The 20,992-nt window shown below is 36.6% G+C and overlaps 1 long non-coding RNA gene across 1 annotated transcript; it reads left to right on the top strand.

The window, feature by feature from the left end:
- The first annotated feature begins 14,004 nt into the window (after positions 1-14,004).
- Positions 14,005-17,935, top strand: LOC139126548 (uncharacterized). Its single transcript, XR_011550632.1, has 2 exons — positions 14,005-14,456; positions 15,525-17,935. It is a non-coding gene; the product is annotated as an uncharacterized lncRNA (long non-coding RNA).
- Positions 17,936-20,992: the final 3,057 nt, after the last annotated feature.

The following is a 20,992-nucleotide window of genomic DNA, read 5'->3' as shown; positions in this document are numbered from 1 at the left end:
AATATCCATCAAGTATTCCTCAAAAGTAAATAAAGTTTTAAATTTTCTGTACGTTCTAAGTTTATTTTTGTCCTCACTCTGAGTCCTTACATCATTATGTAAATCATTAATCCATGAGACACGATATCTTTCTTTCAGTTCTCTGTGAACTGTTTTAACAGTGAAATCTTTCTTTCAGTTCTCTGTGAACTGTTTTAACAGTGAAATTAATGTTACAGATATTTCACCAGATAGATCTTCCACTATAATTATCCAGAATATACTGAATATACTCAAACCACTGGGAGTGGTGCTTAGCAGTTGTATATGCAGCACGTAGTAGAATATCATCTGATAAAACCAATCTATGCCAATATTTTATCATATGTAGTATAACAGTGAACTGAATGGGGTATCTACCCAATTCACCAACAATACCAGCTCGTGGAGCTTGTTTAGAAACACCAAGTAAATACCTGTAAAAGGAAATACTTACATCATTCATAAAATTCTTCTTATCATTGATTTCGTTTCCCCAAATTTCACATCCATAAGTCATAATGGGTATGATCATACGATCAAAAAGGTCTAATGCAACTTTGACAGGAAAACCATTATTGTGAGACATTCCCTTGTAAAGGCTAAATAAGGCTTTTGTTGCTTTTAACTTGAGGTTGCGAAAATTGCCCTTAAATTTACCATTGGGAGTTATAACAAAGCCAAGGTAACAATATTCATTCACCAACTCAAGTGGTATACCATTATAAAGTAAGGTAATATTTTTGAGAACCCTGTTAGTTTTATTAAAAATAATCACCTTAGTTTTCTTAGTACTAATTGTAAGCTTCCATTTTGAACAAAAATGATACAATTTATCAAGACAACTTTGTAATCCTGCTTGCGATTCAGACATTAATAGCAAGTCATCTGCATACAAGAGACAACTAATAGAGAGTGTACCAAGTTTGATAGGGCAGTCATTAACAGAGTCAAAAATCCCAGGAAGATCATTCAAATAAATATTAAATAAAGTAGGACTTAAATTGCAGCCCTGCTTAACCCCAATATTGGACATAAAGTTGTCAGTAAAACTGTTATTAGTTTTCACACAATAACTGACATTCTCATACATAGACTTAATAAGCATGTAAAAATTCCCATTGATACCATAGTTTTTAAGTTTCCAAAGCAAACCAGTCCTCCATACTCTATCATAAACATCATTCTTCCATTTTCAATCAATAAGCGAGTGTTTTGTGGGCTTGATGATCTGTTTTGTAAGTCAAGTATGACAGTGATTTAAACTGTATACAGTAGAATGTGTAACAGTTCTTTCTCTTTTTCTATTGCAGTTTCATACCCTATAGATGAAATGTTTAGTATCAATGTCTTCCACAGTTGATTCATATATTAGCTATCTTTTGTTCGTATATATGTTTTCTCTTTGTCAAGGGTTAACTTGATCACACATGTCTGCATGCAAAATCCCCGGCCCTCCCCTCCCCTGCTAATTTATCCCTAATTCACTGACTAATGTGGATTTCCTTCTTCTAAGATTCGATGACCTAACTCTGTTCTCTAACTCGCAATAAAATCATACGTCGACCCGTTACCATTGAAAACTTTCAAAAGTTCGGCGTGTGGCTTTCGGGTGAACTTCCGTGAAGTATCGGATTCGTCCAACGCGGTGTCGGTATCCGTGGGCGTATACAACGAACTGAATACTAGTAACTTGAAAAGTTATCCTGGCAGCAGCTTACAGTCAGGAGGACGTTAGAGTGGTGAATATATAGGTAGCAGGTCACCGTATCCTGACACCATTGATTTAGTCAGGGTTCGACAACTATCATGAATACTTGTCGACAGATACGTCAACGATAGCCAACAATCATGACATTGAGGTTAAGTGTGGTTTCAACTATATAGACCGCCGGCTGTAATGGTGACAAAACAGGGAGTTAATTGTTACCTCCATTGAAAACGTTATGTATACACACGGCAATCATGACTATGAGTACTTATTTATGTGACTAGCGAGTACGATGGTAGATTAAAAATGTGTAATTGTCCGTATCAGTGAAAAGAAATTTAGAGATATGTACACCAAATTTCAAGTTAGACATGCAGTCTTTCGCCCACCAATATTTGTTGCCAGAGCTAAATATCTTCTTTACTAACTAACGATTTACGACAGATATGTATTTGTGTCAAGGTTTGAGTACAGGTCAAAATGCAGTATCGCATAATGACTGATCCTTGCCCTCGTATCTATCAGACACAGTTATAATTAAAATCCATTTGATAATTACGACGGAACCAGGTGATTTATGTATAGCAAATGTAGATAACTTTAAGCTTTCAGATACTGTCAGAAGTTGACAGTTGCAACAAAGCAAAAGTTGCAGGATTTAATTGTTTTAGGAGCAAAATGCTAAAATTACATCAAAGGGTCCAAACTCACAAAAGACAAATTTGTTTCACCTTTTCGGAACATGATCTCTATTTTTTAGTAATACTGCAACATTGAACTATATATATTTGATGGGGAAACACTGCCAAGTGCACCTGAATCATAATGAAAATAGATTAATGAGAGTGGTAAATGAAAAAAAAAACTAATTTGATTTAAAATCATACATTGGGATAATGATTTCCACCCTGGCGTATTATCTCGTTAGATGGCGTTGGCGACCTTATGATGATTAGCATGGCGGGCGTCGTGACGAATTAAAATATATCTTTGTGATAGTACGAGTTCTGTTTGCTAGCTTATTACAGCAGCATGAAATTGGTTCCAGAGGTGTGATACCTTCATTGGTCAGTCAATGTATGATAGCATAGCGTGGCTGTGGTCGACAAGAATGGCGCTATCGGTGAACTTTGGGGTTAAGATTCCAACTGGCGAATAATCAGACCAAACTTTGAAAGGTGACGATGTATTCCGTCCTGTGTATATAGTCACGGTGGCAAGGGATCAGAAGCCAAATGTATGATCAAGAAATTTACCTAATATTCTGAAACAAGAAAAAGATACGAAAGAGACCTTTCGCAACGCTCTCCTTTAAGGTAGTATGCACCTCGAAAGTGAAAGACTTAAACTTTTGCTCTAACTTTCCTCAAGGAATCTTTCAATCATTCTCTTTCAAAATCAAGAATAAAAATAGGGGGTCACCGTGCAAATTTTGGTACTAGAGAAACAAATTACCCAAGATTTACCGATATTAGAAATTCAAAATGGCCGCCATCCCTGTGTTAACTCTATGGAGAAAAATAAAAATTTTCGAATTTCGAAAAACTAAGCCATAGAAAAGTTTTCTTTCACCGAGAGCTTTAAAATGAACCCCCACATGTGGTATATCAGAAGAGAATTGTAAAAGTTTGAGAGTTCGAATGTCTGTCCCCGAGGTGCGTTCTACCTTAAGGATTCGAAACATATCCATCCAATCCATTCATCCATATGCCCCTGTCCTGCTCTCCTGTCCTGCTCCAATCACAAACGTTAAAGCTACCCAGCCCCTCTAACTGTATATTTGCCCTCCCTACTTCTGCACGCATCCCAACAAAAATAATATTCATATCTATATTATTAACATTTACAATACACGTATAATGCCAAACATCAGATTTACACCGGCGTTTTCAGTGGATTTTTTTACAGGCGGAGAAATGTACATTATATAAGAACGTGGATAAAACGGCGGGGGTAAAGGAGAGAGTATGACAATTTGAAAACAACTTTGTCGTCGAAAGTAAGCTTGGAAAGACAACGTTCAAGTCTGTTTTCAGAGGAAAAGACAATCAACTAGAGTAGTTACTGGACAGTGTCCAACGGTTGCCGTCTGTCGCATGGCAATTTGATGCCGTTCGGTGTAATGTGAGAATGACGAATGTTGACAAACTGTGCTGTTTGCAAAAAAAACCAAAAAAACTCAAAACAAGAGTTGCTTGCTTGGATACGAACTTTTAGAACGTTTGAATTTTGATGCCGTCAGGTGCAAGATGAAAAGTGCTGATATGTGCTGTCTTGTCAAACAAAAAAGCATCTGCACTGTAGAGTTCTTATTGATATCTAAAACAAGTTGCTGTTTACGTTGATTATTTATACTGAAGGATAAGCTATACCAGTACAATCGTAGCAGTGACTATAGTGGTATTTAAGTTTTTGTGAAATTCAATAAAGGAAAAGTCATTACTGAAGGTATTTTGGTAATAACATTGACTCCGATAATTTCAATAAATGTGTAGGAAAATAGAGGAGGAAAAACAACTGTGCTGAATTTTCAAATTTTGAATTTAATTCTGAAAAATCCAGACAACAACAGCAAAGTATTGCAAATATCACTGATTGTCAACTTAGTAATAACTGATCACCTACGACGAAAACACTTGTAAACAAATATCTCCTGCTATACTTTGCTCAGATTTCAATGCGTACTGGTATATGTCAACCTGTCCTAAAACCAACTCGGCCGGAACCAAGTCTGCCCGACCCAACTCGTCCAAAAACTAACAACGCTAATAATCTGCACAGTTGAATATGAGCTTACTAGAGTCCTAAACCATCTTTGATTTCCTAACTAACACAGACCCAATTGCCCTTGGACTTACTATTTTGAGTATGCTTGGTCTCGTCTGATTGGAGAGGTCAGCCTGAATGGGTTTCGCGACCCTGCGATCGTTTTGACAGTTTTGTTACTCGTGGAAATGTCTTCTCTGTTGAAAAAATGGAACTTGGGCTCTGATTCGAAAGTTCCGTCTGCAGTTTTTCCGAACGGTGTTTTGAATGTCATCGTTCTTTGTCAAAAAGTAGTAAGAACAGCTGCTCTAGTTGTCTTCATTTTCAGATTGATGTCTATAAGCTTATAGGCTTTTTAAATTGAGTTGGCTTGAGCCGAGCCATATTCGTATTGCACGTTACATCATGTTGTCAGTACTTGACTTCGTCAACTCTGTAAATTATTTCATTCCTCACATAAGTAGACTATGTCCATTATGTTTTCTCTGATAGATCACACCGTAGAGTCGTGACAGTTTGCTGGAATTTTGTTGAATAAATCATTCAACTTCAAGGTATTCTTTTTCATGTACTGCCGTGATAGCAAATCACCATTCTAAGTAAAGCAGAGTGCGTCCCTGACCCTTGACCTATGTGTTTTGTCCAGCCACCTCTGCCATAATAAATCCTGTCATGAATAAGTGACCCTCGCTAAATTAATTAAAAACTAAATCATCGGTCATACTTTTACAGCCGTGTCGCTAGGTGAACAGTTTTATTAGCGAACATTTGCATTCCTAGTTGGGATTTCATTTCTAGTCTTTTGAAGTTGAAACAATTAACATGCAACCTTGTATGTAACTTTTCTCTAGCACTTTGCCCTTGACATTGATCTTCAATTGCAACATTGCTGATATCACAAAACACCCCTTGATGAATACGGAATTATCTTTCTGGTCCGTCCTAAACCGAGTATTTTTTGCTTTTCTCAATATGCATGCACCTAGCAGTGCGCGCGACGGTTGTCGTTGACAACCCAAACATCTGTAAATCGTAAGGGTGGGGGCGGATTAAGGAAATAAGGAGGACATAAATTCATTTAAAAACGAAAGACAAACACTTTGCGTTGTCATAAATTTTAGTGTATCATATGCTGGTGTTGGTATTACAAAACAGTGTTTGAAATTGAATGTTTTGAGAATACGTGTGCCTCATCAATTATTATTCAGAATAGAACACAGTTTCTTATGTCTTATTCTTCACTTCACACACATTTTAAATTTTATAAAGATAAATACTATTTGGAAACGTTGTTCTGTGTCCTGATTAACGGTCTGTGAACCCCTGCAGGCCCTCGAACGAATGGCTTACCTTATATTTGGATACTTATCAAATAATTGTGAATATGCATATGTCAATTTGGTTAGTTTATGTCCTACGATGAAACTGCTTGTCATGTTGTTTTTGTAATGTGGTGTTCAGGTTCCTTAAGATGAACGATACGTAACATGTCGGCAAGCCATGAGATGTACGTGTATTTGAAACTTCAAGACTGTGTAAAATGCACTAAAAGGAAGATGATATTTTTCTCATAGTCGTCAGACCTTTTAGTCCCCTGACAAACAAATGTTAAGTTGTCGCTCGACTCGAATAATTGACATGTATGAAGTATCATTTCGTGTAACGATACATTATATCCTATCGCACGGATGGGAGCTTTTATCTGTTCAAAATACGACACTGAAATGTTCACCCCTCGGTATCGGTACAATTACAGTAGAACTTTTAGAAACTCAGTAATTGTTTTATTTGACACGTGTGAACCAATCTACCATCAGAGTAAATGGATTGACTTGTTGACAGAAACCGCTGGCATTAATCCAATTCAAATATCTTCAAGTCAGTCTTACATCCTGTAATTCAATCCATTTGTTTGTACGTTATTATTTGGCCTAAACCCATAAACCAGTTCATCTTAGACCACTAGGCGGTAAATATTATACACCTCAAAGAGAAACGGGAAGTCGCTCACCTCGGCCTGTGATACAATAGCATTTTGTACTTCTTCGACCTTCAGATTTGAACACTATCCCGGTCTGTACGGCGCATGAACACTAGATTAGAGTATATCTATATGATTATTGATGAGATCTTGTTTATTTATATAGAGTACTTTGTTTGTTTGCTTGATTGATTGATTGATTGATTGTTGATGATCTGCCCTGTTGTTAGTTACTTGGATAACTAAAGCTCCACCGAATGTCATTTTACTGTCTGGCTTGGTTATCGACTTACAAGAACACATTGCCAGAACACGCGTGGGGCTCAAGGAAAGTGACAGAGGGTGTGTCCCCTACCTTGCGTGGAAAATTTTGAGAAATTGATGCGTGCAATGGTGCAGTCTGGTGCAATCTAAGAAGTATTTCAATGTGTTGTTAACTAAGTAAAACTGTTAGGACACACCAAGTTGGGAGAGCACGAGTGTCCCCCCTCTCGCATCAAAATTCCCTGAAATGGGTGTGTGTAATGGTGCAATCTGAGGGGTGTTTAAATTTATTTTGCACAGCTTCCAATGAAAAACCTGAAATCAATTGAAATATATGTTTCTGTGATAATAAATGATGAATTCACAACAGTTTAGTTTTGTCCTAGATCCTGTGAAAAATTTGAGTCATTGATGTGTGTAATGGTGCTGTCTGGGGCAATCTGAGAGGTGTTTTCAATTTGTTGTTTTACTTGTAAAACTGTTAGAACACCCCAAGGGAGGAGCACGAGAGGGAGTATCCCCTCTCTGGCAGCGAACATTTTGAGAAATCGATGTGTGCAATAGTGCAATTTGAGGTGTTTCATTTATTTTGCACCAAAATTGGGTGTCCTCCTTCTTCTCTCCACATTTTGAGCAACCTCCTTGAAGTTTTCAATTTTTTGAGTTTACGCCCTCCCCCTCACATTCCTCCGACCGCCAGGCCGTAAATAATGGCGGCTCCCTTAGTTTGAAACAGTCAGAAAACAAATGGCATTGATGTGTACATGCGTGTTCTCTTAGACTACTCGTTTTCATGTAAAGAAAGCAGGGTCCGAAGCCTTTATTTTACGGCCATACAAACTCATTCTGGGACATTAGCCCAGTCACCTTGACATCATCTTTGACATGGTGTCACTTCGCACCATCTTAGAAACACTGATTACTTTCATTGGACGGAAAGGTGACAAAAGTAATCTAACTAATTTTGAAGGAGGGTGCTTCTGTACAATTTTCATCATCTCTGTGACAGTAGCCACGTATGGCTGAAAATGAGTGTCTGAATTCATTTCAAAAGTGGATCAGATTTTGCAAGGCATGCGTTACCCAGGACCGTATTTGTTGACCTTCTATTGGTGAACTAAATTTCAATTATATTACTATGCCCTGTCCATTGCGTTTTAATTGTCAAGCTGAAGCACGTGACTGCCCACAAATACACAGTAATGGTTTGTTTTTTATGCCCGTGAATATAAAATTATATCGTAAACATAGTAAATTTACGGCTAAAACGAAATTGTGATTTGTACAAAGATCATAATCAACCACTGAGCATTTGTGGGCCAAGTTTAGACGCTTTTTTTCGAAAAATCTCCGGATTTGCAAAATTTTTGCAGCGCGCGCACTACTCACTAACAGGTTCTATAGGGCCCCGTTGTCGTTCGCACGGGAAATTTTTGTAAATTTTGACGGTTTTTCGGCAAGCCTCGCCCATTAATTTTTGGTTTTCTCTCTTGCCCTTGCCCATAAATAAACGTTACTGGTCGGTGCGTCGTCCGTTATTTCTATAATATTACACAATGGCGTTGTTCATGTCACTTTTAATATGTCACTCTAATCTTACCTTATCATTGACCCGTTAAAGCAATGAATTCAAATGGTCATTTTCTTTTTTTCTAACTATTGAGAATGAAATCAGCGAACGCAGAGACTCTTTATCAGATTCACACTCAGTTTAACGATTAAGAAATGCATTAACTATAGATAGGTTCTGATCGATTGTCAAGGAATTCCTGAGAAGTGCCCTGAAATCTCCTTGGTCGACTTATAGAACTGATAAAACGCTCGCTTTTCTGAACCAGTCATGAAGAAATACGAATGTATGAGATTAAGATCAAGGCAAAACTGCTGTAAAGCTATCGACAATGAACTGATATTGTTATACTGACGTACTTCATTTGGTATGATAAATCAAAGTGTGGCTGCGAGGTTATAGAAAGTGTCCATTTCTTGCGTTATTATACGTTATCCGTTGAAATACTGATATCATGTAAATCAAGTGTGATATTTTGAAACATAATGATAGTATTATAAACAACAGTGGCTAGTAAAAATATCATTAAGTAAAGTCCAACAAACTTAAAGGTTATATGACTGGCTTTTCTTGTTATTTGTTATTGGACTCTGCGTTTTTTGGTATCTTTCAAGAAATGTGATCCATTTCATGTGTTTTTTGCAATACTAAGAAGTACCTGGCCCAAACTAACATGTAGCACATTTTAACATTATTTTTGGCTGCATTCACAGATATCTCTGGAAGGGTGGGAGATTTAAAAATCAGATTTTTTCAAATACCCTAACAAACTCAGAATGTGTTCAAATTCCCCTTCTGACTTGCTATAATTTTGAAGGCCGCCCCCCCCCCCCCCCATTCAAAGGAAGGCAAATGTGGCCGATATAGTGCTTCATCCGCAAATATCGAATCATAGTACACGGGAGTTTATTGGACAAACTATTAACATTTTTCCATGAAAACAAGCTGCATCTCTACATTCATATGTGTTTGATAATTCATGTAAATGTACTTTGCTTGAATTGGCAGGTAAAAAGTGCATGTGTGTACAAAATATTTGATTTTTGGATTTCATAGATAATGTTGACTCATTATACATGATAGTCTATGACAAAACTATCAACGTGTATTTTCCAATGTAAAACTAGCAATATCTGTTCATCTATAGGCGTTTGATAATTGATAAAGGTTCTTGATTAGCATAGGGTGTTTACAAGTGCCCATATGTACAATAAATTTAATTTTGGAATTTCGCCGAAAATGTTGATCCACTATAAACGGGAGTCTATGACATAACTGTGACTTATTTTTCCCAAATATAAACTTGAAATATTTGTGCATATATGGACCCTTGATAATTGAAATAATTGTACATGATTAGAAGAGGCCGGTTACATGTGTATATGTGTACAATAAATTTGATTTTGGAATTTCACCGAAAATGGTGATCTACTATACATTGTAGTCTATGAGGAAACTATGAATAATTACAAATTACAATTTACAATACAAAACTAGCTAAATCTTTGTATTCATAGAAGTTTGGTTATTGATATTAAAGTACCTGCGATTAGACTAAGTTACGAGTGCACGTATGTGCAAGAAATTTGAGGTACACCGCCAGGACGAAGTTGAGGATAACACCCACGCTTGCGTGAATCAACTTACTGATGGTCTCTTCGTAGCCGTAAACAAAAGGTGACACTGAAAATATTGATTTACTATACATTGTAGTCTATGAAAATATTACGAATAACACATAGGCTATCATCTCCCAAATTGTTATTCAAAAAGTTGTTTGACCTGAAACTTCCAGTTGTTATTGATGACATTTTGCACTATTCTAAATAGTTTGTATTCTGTCAAAGTCCTCAAAAATGATTATGTACATACGGTGACATGAACGTATGACACTGACATACACCAAATGTATTGTCAATGTGAGAATGTTATCAAATAGGTTATCTTCAAAATTGTTATTAAAAAGTTAAGTTGAAACTTTTAGCCATTATAGAGGACAATTTTGCAGTTTTGCACAACAGAAGGGTTGAGTAAGTAGAAATCATGATAAACTAAAGATGGCTGCTTTGATCATCAATGATTTAATAATGTACCCTAAAACCTGCGCCCGGAGGGGACACCGAAAATGGAAATGGCAGGAAACGAAAGTGCCAGAAGGTATTTGAAAAGGAATTTGATATTCAATAAATTTTCAAGTCCCCCTTTTGTCAATTTTCAGACCCCCCTGGCATGTTGTAATTTTTTTCAAGTCCCCCCCTGAAATCTCCCCCTCCAGAGGTGTTTGTGAATGCAGCCTTAAGGGGCATGTTTCATTCATCCATCATCAATGGCACCCTTAGGCAAGCACTGATTACATCTATAAATAGAATGTGACTCAGTTACTTTCCATGTGCCACGAATTCCACTAAAAGACGAAAGGCCCCACGTACCAGGTGTAAATGCACATTTCATAATTCAAACTTTTAAAACAAGTCGTTTGATATTCATATAGGTTTATATGGGCCATACGCAATTAGAAAAATATTGACCAAAAAACCTACCGGATGTTTAAGCACGCCTGAGAGGATAAGACAAATTATATTACCATGCACTGTCCATTGCGTTTTAATTGGTCGAGCTGAACCACGTGACTGCCCGAAAATACTCAGTAATGGTTTGTTTTCATGCCCGTGAATATGAATAATATCGTAAACACAGTAACTTTACAGCTAAAACGCTTTTTTCAAACAAATCTCCGGATTTGCAAAATTTTTGCAGCGCGCACTGCTCACTGACAGGTTCTGGGGCCCCGTTGTCATTCGCACGGGAAATTTTCGTAAATTTTGACAGTTTTTTCGGGGTTCGTTGATAATATAATTGAAATAACAGACTCTGCGCTGACCATTAACATTTATTTATGGGCGCGGGCGAGAGGAAAGCCAAATTAACGGGCTCGGCAAGCCTCGCCCGTTAATTTTTGGCTTTCCTCTCGCCCTTGCCCATAAATAAACGTTAATGGTCAGCGCGTCGTCCGTTATTTCTATATAGTATTGTATTTACTATATAGTACAGAAATACTAATAGAATGACTAAAAAGCCACTTGTCTACACCTTGGCAAACTAATCACAAGTTCTTGCTCTGCGCCTCAAAACATAATGAAATGTCAACTTTTTTGCTTGCCAACATATTGTCAATATTCACTGTTACTATTCACACTTAAATTCTAGTTCCGACCAGAATCCATTCGACAACCAATAACAATGCAGTCTACACATGTACAGGTTGAGTTGCTGAATACTGTGTATCTCAACGTGTAGTTGACATGAAAAAAAAAAGAAAAGTGAAGAAATCATCAAAAGTTACAGCTAGTGGTCATTCAATAACTACCTATTCTTCTTACTTCTTTTATGTATTTGTTTATTTATCTCTAAATTTATTTACTTATCTGTTAATTTATTTATTGAAATTCTGTTTATGTGCATGGATCCATGCATGTGTAGGATGAATTCATAATTTCCAATTACACATTGATCAGGACAACTGACGCCACATAGAACACAAAGCAAATGTCATGACCCGGTCTCTACATAGCAATACATTGAATTAGAGCCACACAAACACAAACACCCACGCACATCCTGACAAAATGCCGATTCAGCATTGTGATAGATTGTGAACAAGCTGAGCAAGCAGTTTTCAAAGTTGCATGCATCACTGAGGTCAGTAATATCAGTATTTTGTTGGCGAACAATCGATGTTACGAAATCTCATCGATGAGTTTGTGTACGTCAGTGTAATGTATGCCAGTGTCAAACATTCATTTCATACACATCCTTCATTGAATAACAATAATCGACTTTGTTCTTGAGATTCAAAGTAGCTTGTTCAGATGTTTTCAGCCGAATTTGTCCTCCGTCAACGGCGAAATTTCATAAAACATAAAAAATGTTCAGACTATTGCATTTATGACGATCACTGCATATTGCTTGATACTACAATACACTGTGCCATGAAGTTCAACCATAATCACAGTCGTCATCCCGCCAAGGATTGAAAAATCTCATCGCTTTGACATTGAGTTCATATTAATAATGAGATTTCTCACCTCAGATAAGGTTAGTTGTAATGCTCTGTGCTTGTTTTGTCGCATCGGTATAAATCCTTTGACTTCCGAACTTTGACCCTCCCCTCCCCCTGAAAGGGTATTACCCCTTACGCCAAATAAAATATTATGGTGTTTCTGTTAACCAAACATATCATATTTAAAGCTCTCCAATCCTAAACTTTCTTCGGAACCATAAAAATCACGCATGATGTTGTAATGTTTTGCTTGTTTTAATGGGCCCTAATTCACGTAGAAATAAAAATAAAAATAAGTATAAAGCTATAAGACCCCGACCTATCTTATTTTCTGAAAGAGTTTATCAGAAACATACATATTGTCTATTGTGGCCTCACTAGGGTGTAACTAGTCCTTGCACCATTTTGTAGCTCGCCGAGTTTCACAAACTATGTCGCATGTTACAGCTGTGGAGTGTGTCTTCTTCTTTGTCGTTCTAGCATCGAAAGGTAAGCGGCGTTCTAACGAGCGTGTCAGCTATAGGCCTACATAGACTTGTCCTTTGAACTTGAGAGCTTTACATGTGAACGAAATATCAGAGGCATTTTGCTAGCTTGCAGCTTTAATACGTTGAACGGTAAAATCTGTATCTTCAGTTTAAACATCGATATAGCAGGAATAGGCAGCAACCCTATTGTTGATTGTGAGCTATTTTACATCAAGTTTTATGATTCTGGCCGTGAGTTTCATGCCGTTGCCATGGTGACTGGGATTGTAAACGAGGAGTTTGCTATGTGAAAGTAGCTAAGATACGTCATTTCCTGGTTTTACTGAGTAAAATCCCCGAAACCTTGACGAATCGATTGGAGGGCATGTGACGTCAAAGGGGAATACCTAGCACGACCCCAGAATGTGATGTCACGTGTAAAAATGACGATAACCTTTTGGTTAAATGTTAATGTTTCGGGTAAATCATTGAATTGATAACTGAGCCTGGACAATCATTTAACCTTTAATGCATAAAATAGCACGTGATCGTTGGTGTGTTCACAGTAACTCCAATCTATAACAGGTTTGAACGAGTTCTTGACTGTCATCTACTCTGATTCTAGATATCTTTGATGATCAACTTTCTAATTTATCTCATATGAATCATATTTTGTTCTTGAACTATTTCCCTTTCTTATTTCCATTTCGTCAATTTACGATTTTTAACATAAGTCTAATCTTGACGAATATACGTAGAATTTTGTTCATGAATAATAAGCTTATAAAGCTTCGCGTTATTTACTCCGGAGTGGACATCGCTTAGCGTATTATCTACAACAGATCATTTTTCGCTAAGCCGGCTAGATGCAAGCGTTCAGAATTTGGGAAATGTTTTGAGTGCAGCTTTGATGCGAATGTTCTTTTAGACTCTGTTTAATCAGTCTATGTGGTTACTAGTCTCTGATGCACGCAGACGCCCGGGAAATTAAAACTGTCGATGGTATGATTTCGGCAGATACTGTTACCAATACCAACAAGCATTTTTAGCTATATTTTTGGTCGTCTCAGGCCTCTCCATCTACTCTCAATTAGATTTCTTTGGCAGACCTAGATCTTTGGCGTAAAATGTAACACAGGTGGTTTTTAATTATGTCTTTCCTTCACTTTCAGGCTGGTCGTCGTTTTCTCTGATGTAAATGGCTGCAAAATTCTCCAGAACAATGATGTTATCACCGTGACTGAAGGAGGCGACTTGACAATGTCGTATTCTGTGCAGCTGAAGAAGAGCCTTACAAATATTCAATCCTTACTGCTGAGCTGTACAAGGTAGCGAATTCATCAACGGGCAACGAAAATATAAAGATTCGGGCAGAGAGTCGGGTAGACGGCGATAAATCTGTAGAGGAATTTGGACGTCGTCTTACGTTCACAGCCATGGCAGGTTACCAGTCAATGAATGTCATAATTGAACAAGAAAACGTCAAACTAATGCACGCTGGGAAATTTCAATTGTATTTAAGAATTCCGAACCTCAAGATGATTCGAAAGACCACCTCTTATCAGACCAATGCAACATATTTACAGATGTCAGGGTTGAGGAAAGGCGGACAACTCCAGGTACGTAAACTTGCAGGGAATTGGAAAATGTAAAGTGGAAAATCTAAATTCAAGGGATCAGCCCCGCCCACCTAATTACTCGTTTTCTATTTCCTGATACCAACAAAGAACTTCAAATATTAAAATTCCATTATACAGCTTGGTTTACGTTTGTGAATATATCCAACATTTTGAGTCACTGAATACGTGTACAATCATCAACTTCTTGCCAGTTGACCTTCTGTCAGTTTTCACTGCATTCAATAAAACATATGTCAATGTAGGCTCTCTATATATTTTAAGCCTAGAAAATCAAATTTTCAGAGGAATTACATGAAATAACCTATACAATCCTCGCTTCCATTACGGACCTCATAACCCATCTTTCATAACTATGACCTTCGACCCCAAGGTTGAAGCCTGCGTCTTTGCTTTGATGACTTTCAAACAGCACTGATTTGAGGTTTGTTTGTTGTATTTGGATTTTTTGCTTACATTTTTAAAGAGTGTTTTGTGAGGGAAAAACTAATAAGCTCATTCTAAGCATGAAACTTCATGGTGTTTGAATTCATTTCTTTTTGAATGAATAGTCGTGAAGTACTGTTCCAATTACAAGTTTGGGTAAAAATGTTTGATAAGAATTAAGAATCTTCAACTGCTCTGTCATTAAGGAGCATAAAAAAAGTGTAACGTAGCACCATGTCAACCTTTAATTGCGAAACAGTATTTTCGATTTTCTATCCGTTTTTTTCCTAACACCAAGTATTGGTAATAGTGTTAACTTCAAACACCGTGAACTAAGCTGTGATACACAGGGCGATATTCTTACCAGGTTCATTGGTCCAAATTTGGCCAAAACTATGTTGCACAATTTTGTCATAAAAATATTTTAAAAGACATGATCGTTCGAAGACTGTTAAAATATAATGTACACACCAAACGCTTAAGATGGCTTGTCTTGCAGAGACTGTATAAAGTACACTTTGTTGACTTCATCGTGAACGTGACATCACCGTCTGTCATACTCATCTCCTGCACACCTTTCACTTTTATTCAGATTTGAAAAAAAAGTATTTTCTTTCGTTTCAGGAACTACAGACTCGGAGCCCCCTGGAGTCGAATCGACACGTGCACCTTTACTGACGGACAGTATACCGGTGACACCACAGGAATTCTTAGTCAGACGAACTTGATAATCATCACGATTGCAGTAGCATTTGTAATGCTGGTTTTGATTGGACTGCTGATACTAGCTATCTTCTTCAGAAGGAACACGATCAGTCGACCAACCTGTGGAACAAACGTTGTCTACTTATCACAGCCAAACGCTGTAATGCTGTAATTCTGTAATTTAACGCACGCATGTATGCGTACCGGACCCTGCACGGTTGACAAAGGGCCGCAGACACAAACTTGTGGTTTGAACGCTGAAGTAGTGTTAGAAGTTTTCTGAGGAAACATCAATTGGAATACAAGCATGTCCGTCCAAACCACCTTGATGCTGGATCTTTCAAAGTCAATAAATTCCATGTTTTCAGGGAAGCACTGAAAACATCCTTGTAATATATGTACAAACTTTGATGTAAAAGCAGTCATTAAATGCACCGACTACAACCAGAGTTTTGGTGTCGAAGAAGAAATGTTGAGTTAGATGTACTGAAAATAATATCATCGATTGTTCCTCAATCTAAATTTAATTAGGAAACTCTTGATACATACATACACTATACATACATACATTCGTACGTACATACATACATGCATGCATGCATGCAGGCAGGCATGCAGGCAGGCGTGCCACGCACGCACGCACCAACGCACGCACATACATACATACATACATACATACATACATACATACATACATACATACATACATACATACATACATACATACATACATACATACATACACACACACACACACACGCACGCACGCACCAACGCACGCACATACATACATACATACATACATACATACATACATACATACATACATACATACATACATACATACATACATACATACATACATACATACATACATACATACATACATACATACATACACACACACACACACACACACACACACATACTACATACATACATACATACATACATACATACATACATACATACATACATACAGACAGACAGACAGACAGACATACAGACATACAGACATAGAGTCTTCACATGTTGTACATAAGGGCCTTAATAATAGAATACAAGAGTTTTATAGTTTGTACATAGAGAGCTAGTCAAGAGGGGAATCAGAGGGTCATTTTTCAGAAAGCTGTTATCAATGGAGGGTCATCTTTAACTGACTCCGGTATTTATTTACAGAAGTTAATTTTATCGTATTGAATCCATACTGCCAAGTACAATTTCGTAAGAAGTTAAAAAAATGAAAGTTTATTTAATTATGATGTAAAATAGCACTTAATGCTAGCTGTCAGTTGAAAGTGACAATTTCTTCAAAGAGAATTACTTTGCGTGGTGTGTTAGTTATGTCAAATACATCAATGCTGAAAGTTGTCTGTAAGAGTGTTTGACAACTATAAAAAATGAGAACCACTTCGTGTATAGCTGTAGTATTTGTTGTTGGTTCAAATGGACACGTTGATACCACAATATGCAATTCAGCATGAAAGTGAGAAGATTTGAAGTAATCAAAAACTCTGTAACAACAAGTCAGCTCACTTTGTTGTTTTTTGTTTTTTTGTTTTTTTTGTTTGTATTTTTTTGTATTTTAGCAGAATATCATTTCAATATTTTTTTTCAGTTTCTTTATAGCGATAGCGATATATGAAATATGGTATTCCGGTACTTAGTTTTTTCCGTTTAGCCATTGATTCACAAAGCTTTGACTCGGAATCTAGAATTTGAAGTTTCCACAGTCAAAACTTTTTTCTTAGAAAATACGATTTCTCGATTACTATCAAATTTTATCAGCTGATTCTTGAATTTATTTTTATATACAACTGTTCATGTTTAACATAAAAATGAGTGATGATTAAATTTGAAATATAGTGCATTACATTTTTGAAAATAGTGATCTTTTTACTACGGAATGCTCAAGTCCCTGAATTCATAATTTTGAAATTCATTTAACACTCCTTGATGATCTTCAATAAGTCTAGTTTCATGAAATAAATCTACATTATTTGTAACTCGATCATTACTGATTGGACAGACTCAAGCATGTGATCAAGTGGTCAACTGGACCAAGTGACGCTTGTTTGTTTGTTTCTCATAAAGCTATTACAATTTTAGTCGCGTTTGTACCATGTCGTATCAAGTGACACAGATAGGTACCAATTGTGAGCACAGAATGAACTTTAACCCTTTGAATACGCTGCTGTCACGCTCCAACCACCTGTTAATCGACTAGGTCAGTTTTTAGTTTCTGGGCATGCCTTATATTTCGTTACCAGAGTATGAAGGAATGGTCTTGACAAGTTATTATGAAATAAACACATAAATGTGAGGTAAAAGCCACAGAGATCTCGTATCTTTGCCGACCCCTCTCTGTCAATCGTTGTGTGGTTATGTTTTATGTCTGTATAAGTGTAGATATCGATCTCGCTCTGTCGGAGTTTGCCTATCTACGACGGAATTTGAGAACTTAAATCGACTTTGAGCCTCTGCCTTATGTTTGCGCAAGCCCTTTCATCAGAATAGATGAAGTTGATGTTATATAACGTAAAATAATTCTTGGACTGATGAAATACAGTCAATTCAATACATTTTTTGCTCACGTGTTGACACACGTGAGCATATGTCGCAGCGATGTCTGTCTGTCTGTGTGTCTGTGTGTCTGTCTGTCTGTCTGTCTGTCTGTCTGTGTGCTCAATATCTCAAAAACGGCTCATCAGATCAGAATCAAATCTGGTACATAGATTCAGTTTGCAAATGGCAAGAACTGATTAGTTTTTGGTGGGTGTGGCTTGCTTACTTTTTGCTCATTTGCATAATTAATGATTTTAGAAAAAACGGCTATACATTGAGACCGACTGCACACAATTTGATGAGATTTGTTACAAATGTTGATCACATCAAGATATATCAGCTGTGCAAGTTATTAAGGGGTGACGTGAAAGATAATGACTGATTTGCATATTTAATGAAATCTACTAATTAGGCATATATATCTGAATTTACTTGATCAAAATTGACGAAACTTGGTATGCATATTGAGGATACTATGATTTAACATTACTGAAAGTCAATAAGCATTTTTACTTCATCCAAATCCTAATTTCCATATTTAATGACCTTTTGAAATTAAGGATATATATTTGAATTTACATGACCAAAATTGATGAAACTTGCTATGTACATTAAAGATACTATGATAGAACATTATTAAATGTCATTAAGCATTTTTACTTCAGCCAATTCCTAATTTGCATATTTTATGAACTTTCCTAATAAGGGTATTTATCTGAATTGACAAGACCACAGTTGACGAAACTGGCTAATATGTACATTAAAGATACTATGATAGAACATTATTGAAAGTCATTAAGCATTTGAACATTAGCCAATTCCTTATTTGCATATTTAATGAACTTTCATAATCAGGGATATTTATCTGTATTGACGAGACCAAAGTTGACGAAACTTGTTTTGTACATAGAGATACCATGATACGACGTTACTGAAAGTCATTAAGCATTTTTACTCCATCCAGCTCCTAATTTGCATATTTAATGAATTTTTGAAATTAGGGATATATATTTGAATTGATGAAACTTGCTATGTACATTAAAGATACTATTATGTAGGCTAACATTATTGAAAGGCATTAAGCATTTTTGCTTCAGCCAATTCCTAATTTGTGTATTTAATGAACTTTCCTAATTAGGGATATATACTTGGATTTATTTGATCAAGTTGGCATAACATGCTATGTATATTGATGATTATACCAGGTTATACCAATATTGATAGTCATTTCACACTGAAGTTTTCGTGTCAGCTAATTTATAGTTTGCATATCTAATGAGCTTTCAAAGTTTGGAATATATAGTTTGAAGGACTTGACCAAAGGCATGCAATTACACTTGTTATATAAAGTGGTGATACAATGACAGCAGTCAAAGAAATTAACTATTTCTGTTTCAGCTAATTGCGTATTTGAATACTTAATGACCTATAAAGTTAATCTGTGGTGAATATTGTTCATTATGTTGATCATAATACTTTCAATGAAGTTGCAAACATGTGGCAAAGGTTCAAATTTACACATAACTTCTATATATAATGAAACACGTGAGCATTTACAGTTCATATCTGGTTAATAATGTGCCCTCTTCAGTCCAGACTGGCTATACAAAACTTAAGAGATTCAGAAAAAATGCATGTTGGACTTTCGGTCTCGAGGGCGCTGTTCAGCCGTCTATAAAGTATACAAAACATCGTGATGGTCTGCCCATCAAACCTTAATTGACTGACATTGTAGGAGTGTTCTTGAAACCCCAGGCCTCACTCCTATAAGATATGGGGAGAAAACAGTTCAAAGTGGAATATTAAGACAAAGATTATGGATGAATGCACATAGATGCAATGCACAAAGATGCAATCGATAGATACAATCGATAGATGCAATCGATAGATGCACTGCATAGATACAATGCACACAGATGCAACTGATAGATGCAATAGATAGATAGATAGATAGATAGATAGATAGATAGATAGATAGATAGATAGATAGATAGATAGATAGATAGATAGATATACACATACATACATACATACATACATACATGCACGCATACATACATACATACATACATACATACATACATACATACATACATACATACATACATACATACATACATACATACATACATACATACATACATACATACATACATACATACATACATACATACATACATACATACATACATACATAAATACATGCACGCACGCACGCACGCACGCATCATACATACATACATACATACATACATACATACATATATACATACATACATACTTCAGCTTATACGATAACCCCACATTGGTATAACCAAATGTGAGCTAAAAAGACCCGTCAAATTCACTCACAGATTCTTAAGGTGACTGACCATTACGCTAGGGGGGCTTTACAAAAGCTTTGAAGATGTGACCCGGAAATGAATCTTAAATAAGTGAGCCCCCCTACCAATTGCACCAAAAAAGTGATGACCTTCTTTTATGATGACAAAAATTTCATGACCCCCCCCCCAACATTGCTTGAGTAAAGCTGCACACTCAGACATCTCTTGGGGGGGGAGATAGAATCCCCCCAAATTCTCAGACTTTTTCAAATGACCCTCCTTACAAACTCACAAGGTTTTTAGTCCCCGCGGACGAATCCGGCGGGGACTTATAGATTGGGTCCCGTCCGTCCGTCGTTCGTCCATCCGTCATCAACAGTTACTCAGACACTGCAGAACCAATTTTGTTCAAACTTGGCACAAAGGAATAGCACTATGACCTACAGATGCACATCGATTTATTTTGCGATACGATTCAATATGGCTGCAAGGTGGCCA

Source organism: Ptychodera flava (assembly GCF_041260155.1).
Source record: "Ptychodera flava strain L36383 chromosome 3 unlocalized genomic scaffold, AS_Pfla_20210202 Scaffold_27__1_contigs__length_13241970_pilon, whole genome shotgun sequence".
Taxonomy (NCBI): Eukaryota; Metazoa; Hemichordata; class Enteropneusta; family Ptychoderidae; genus Ptychodera; species Ptychodera flava.
This window is presented reverse-complemented; position numbering and strand designations above follow the sequence as displayed.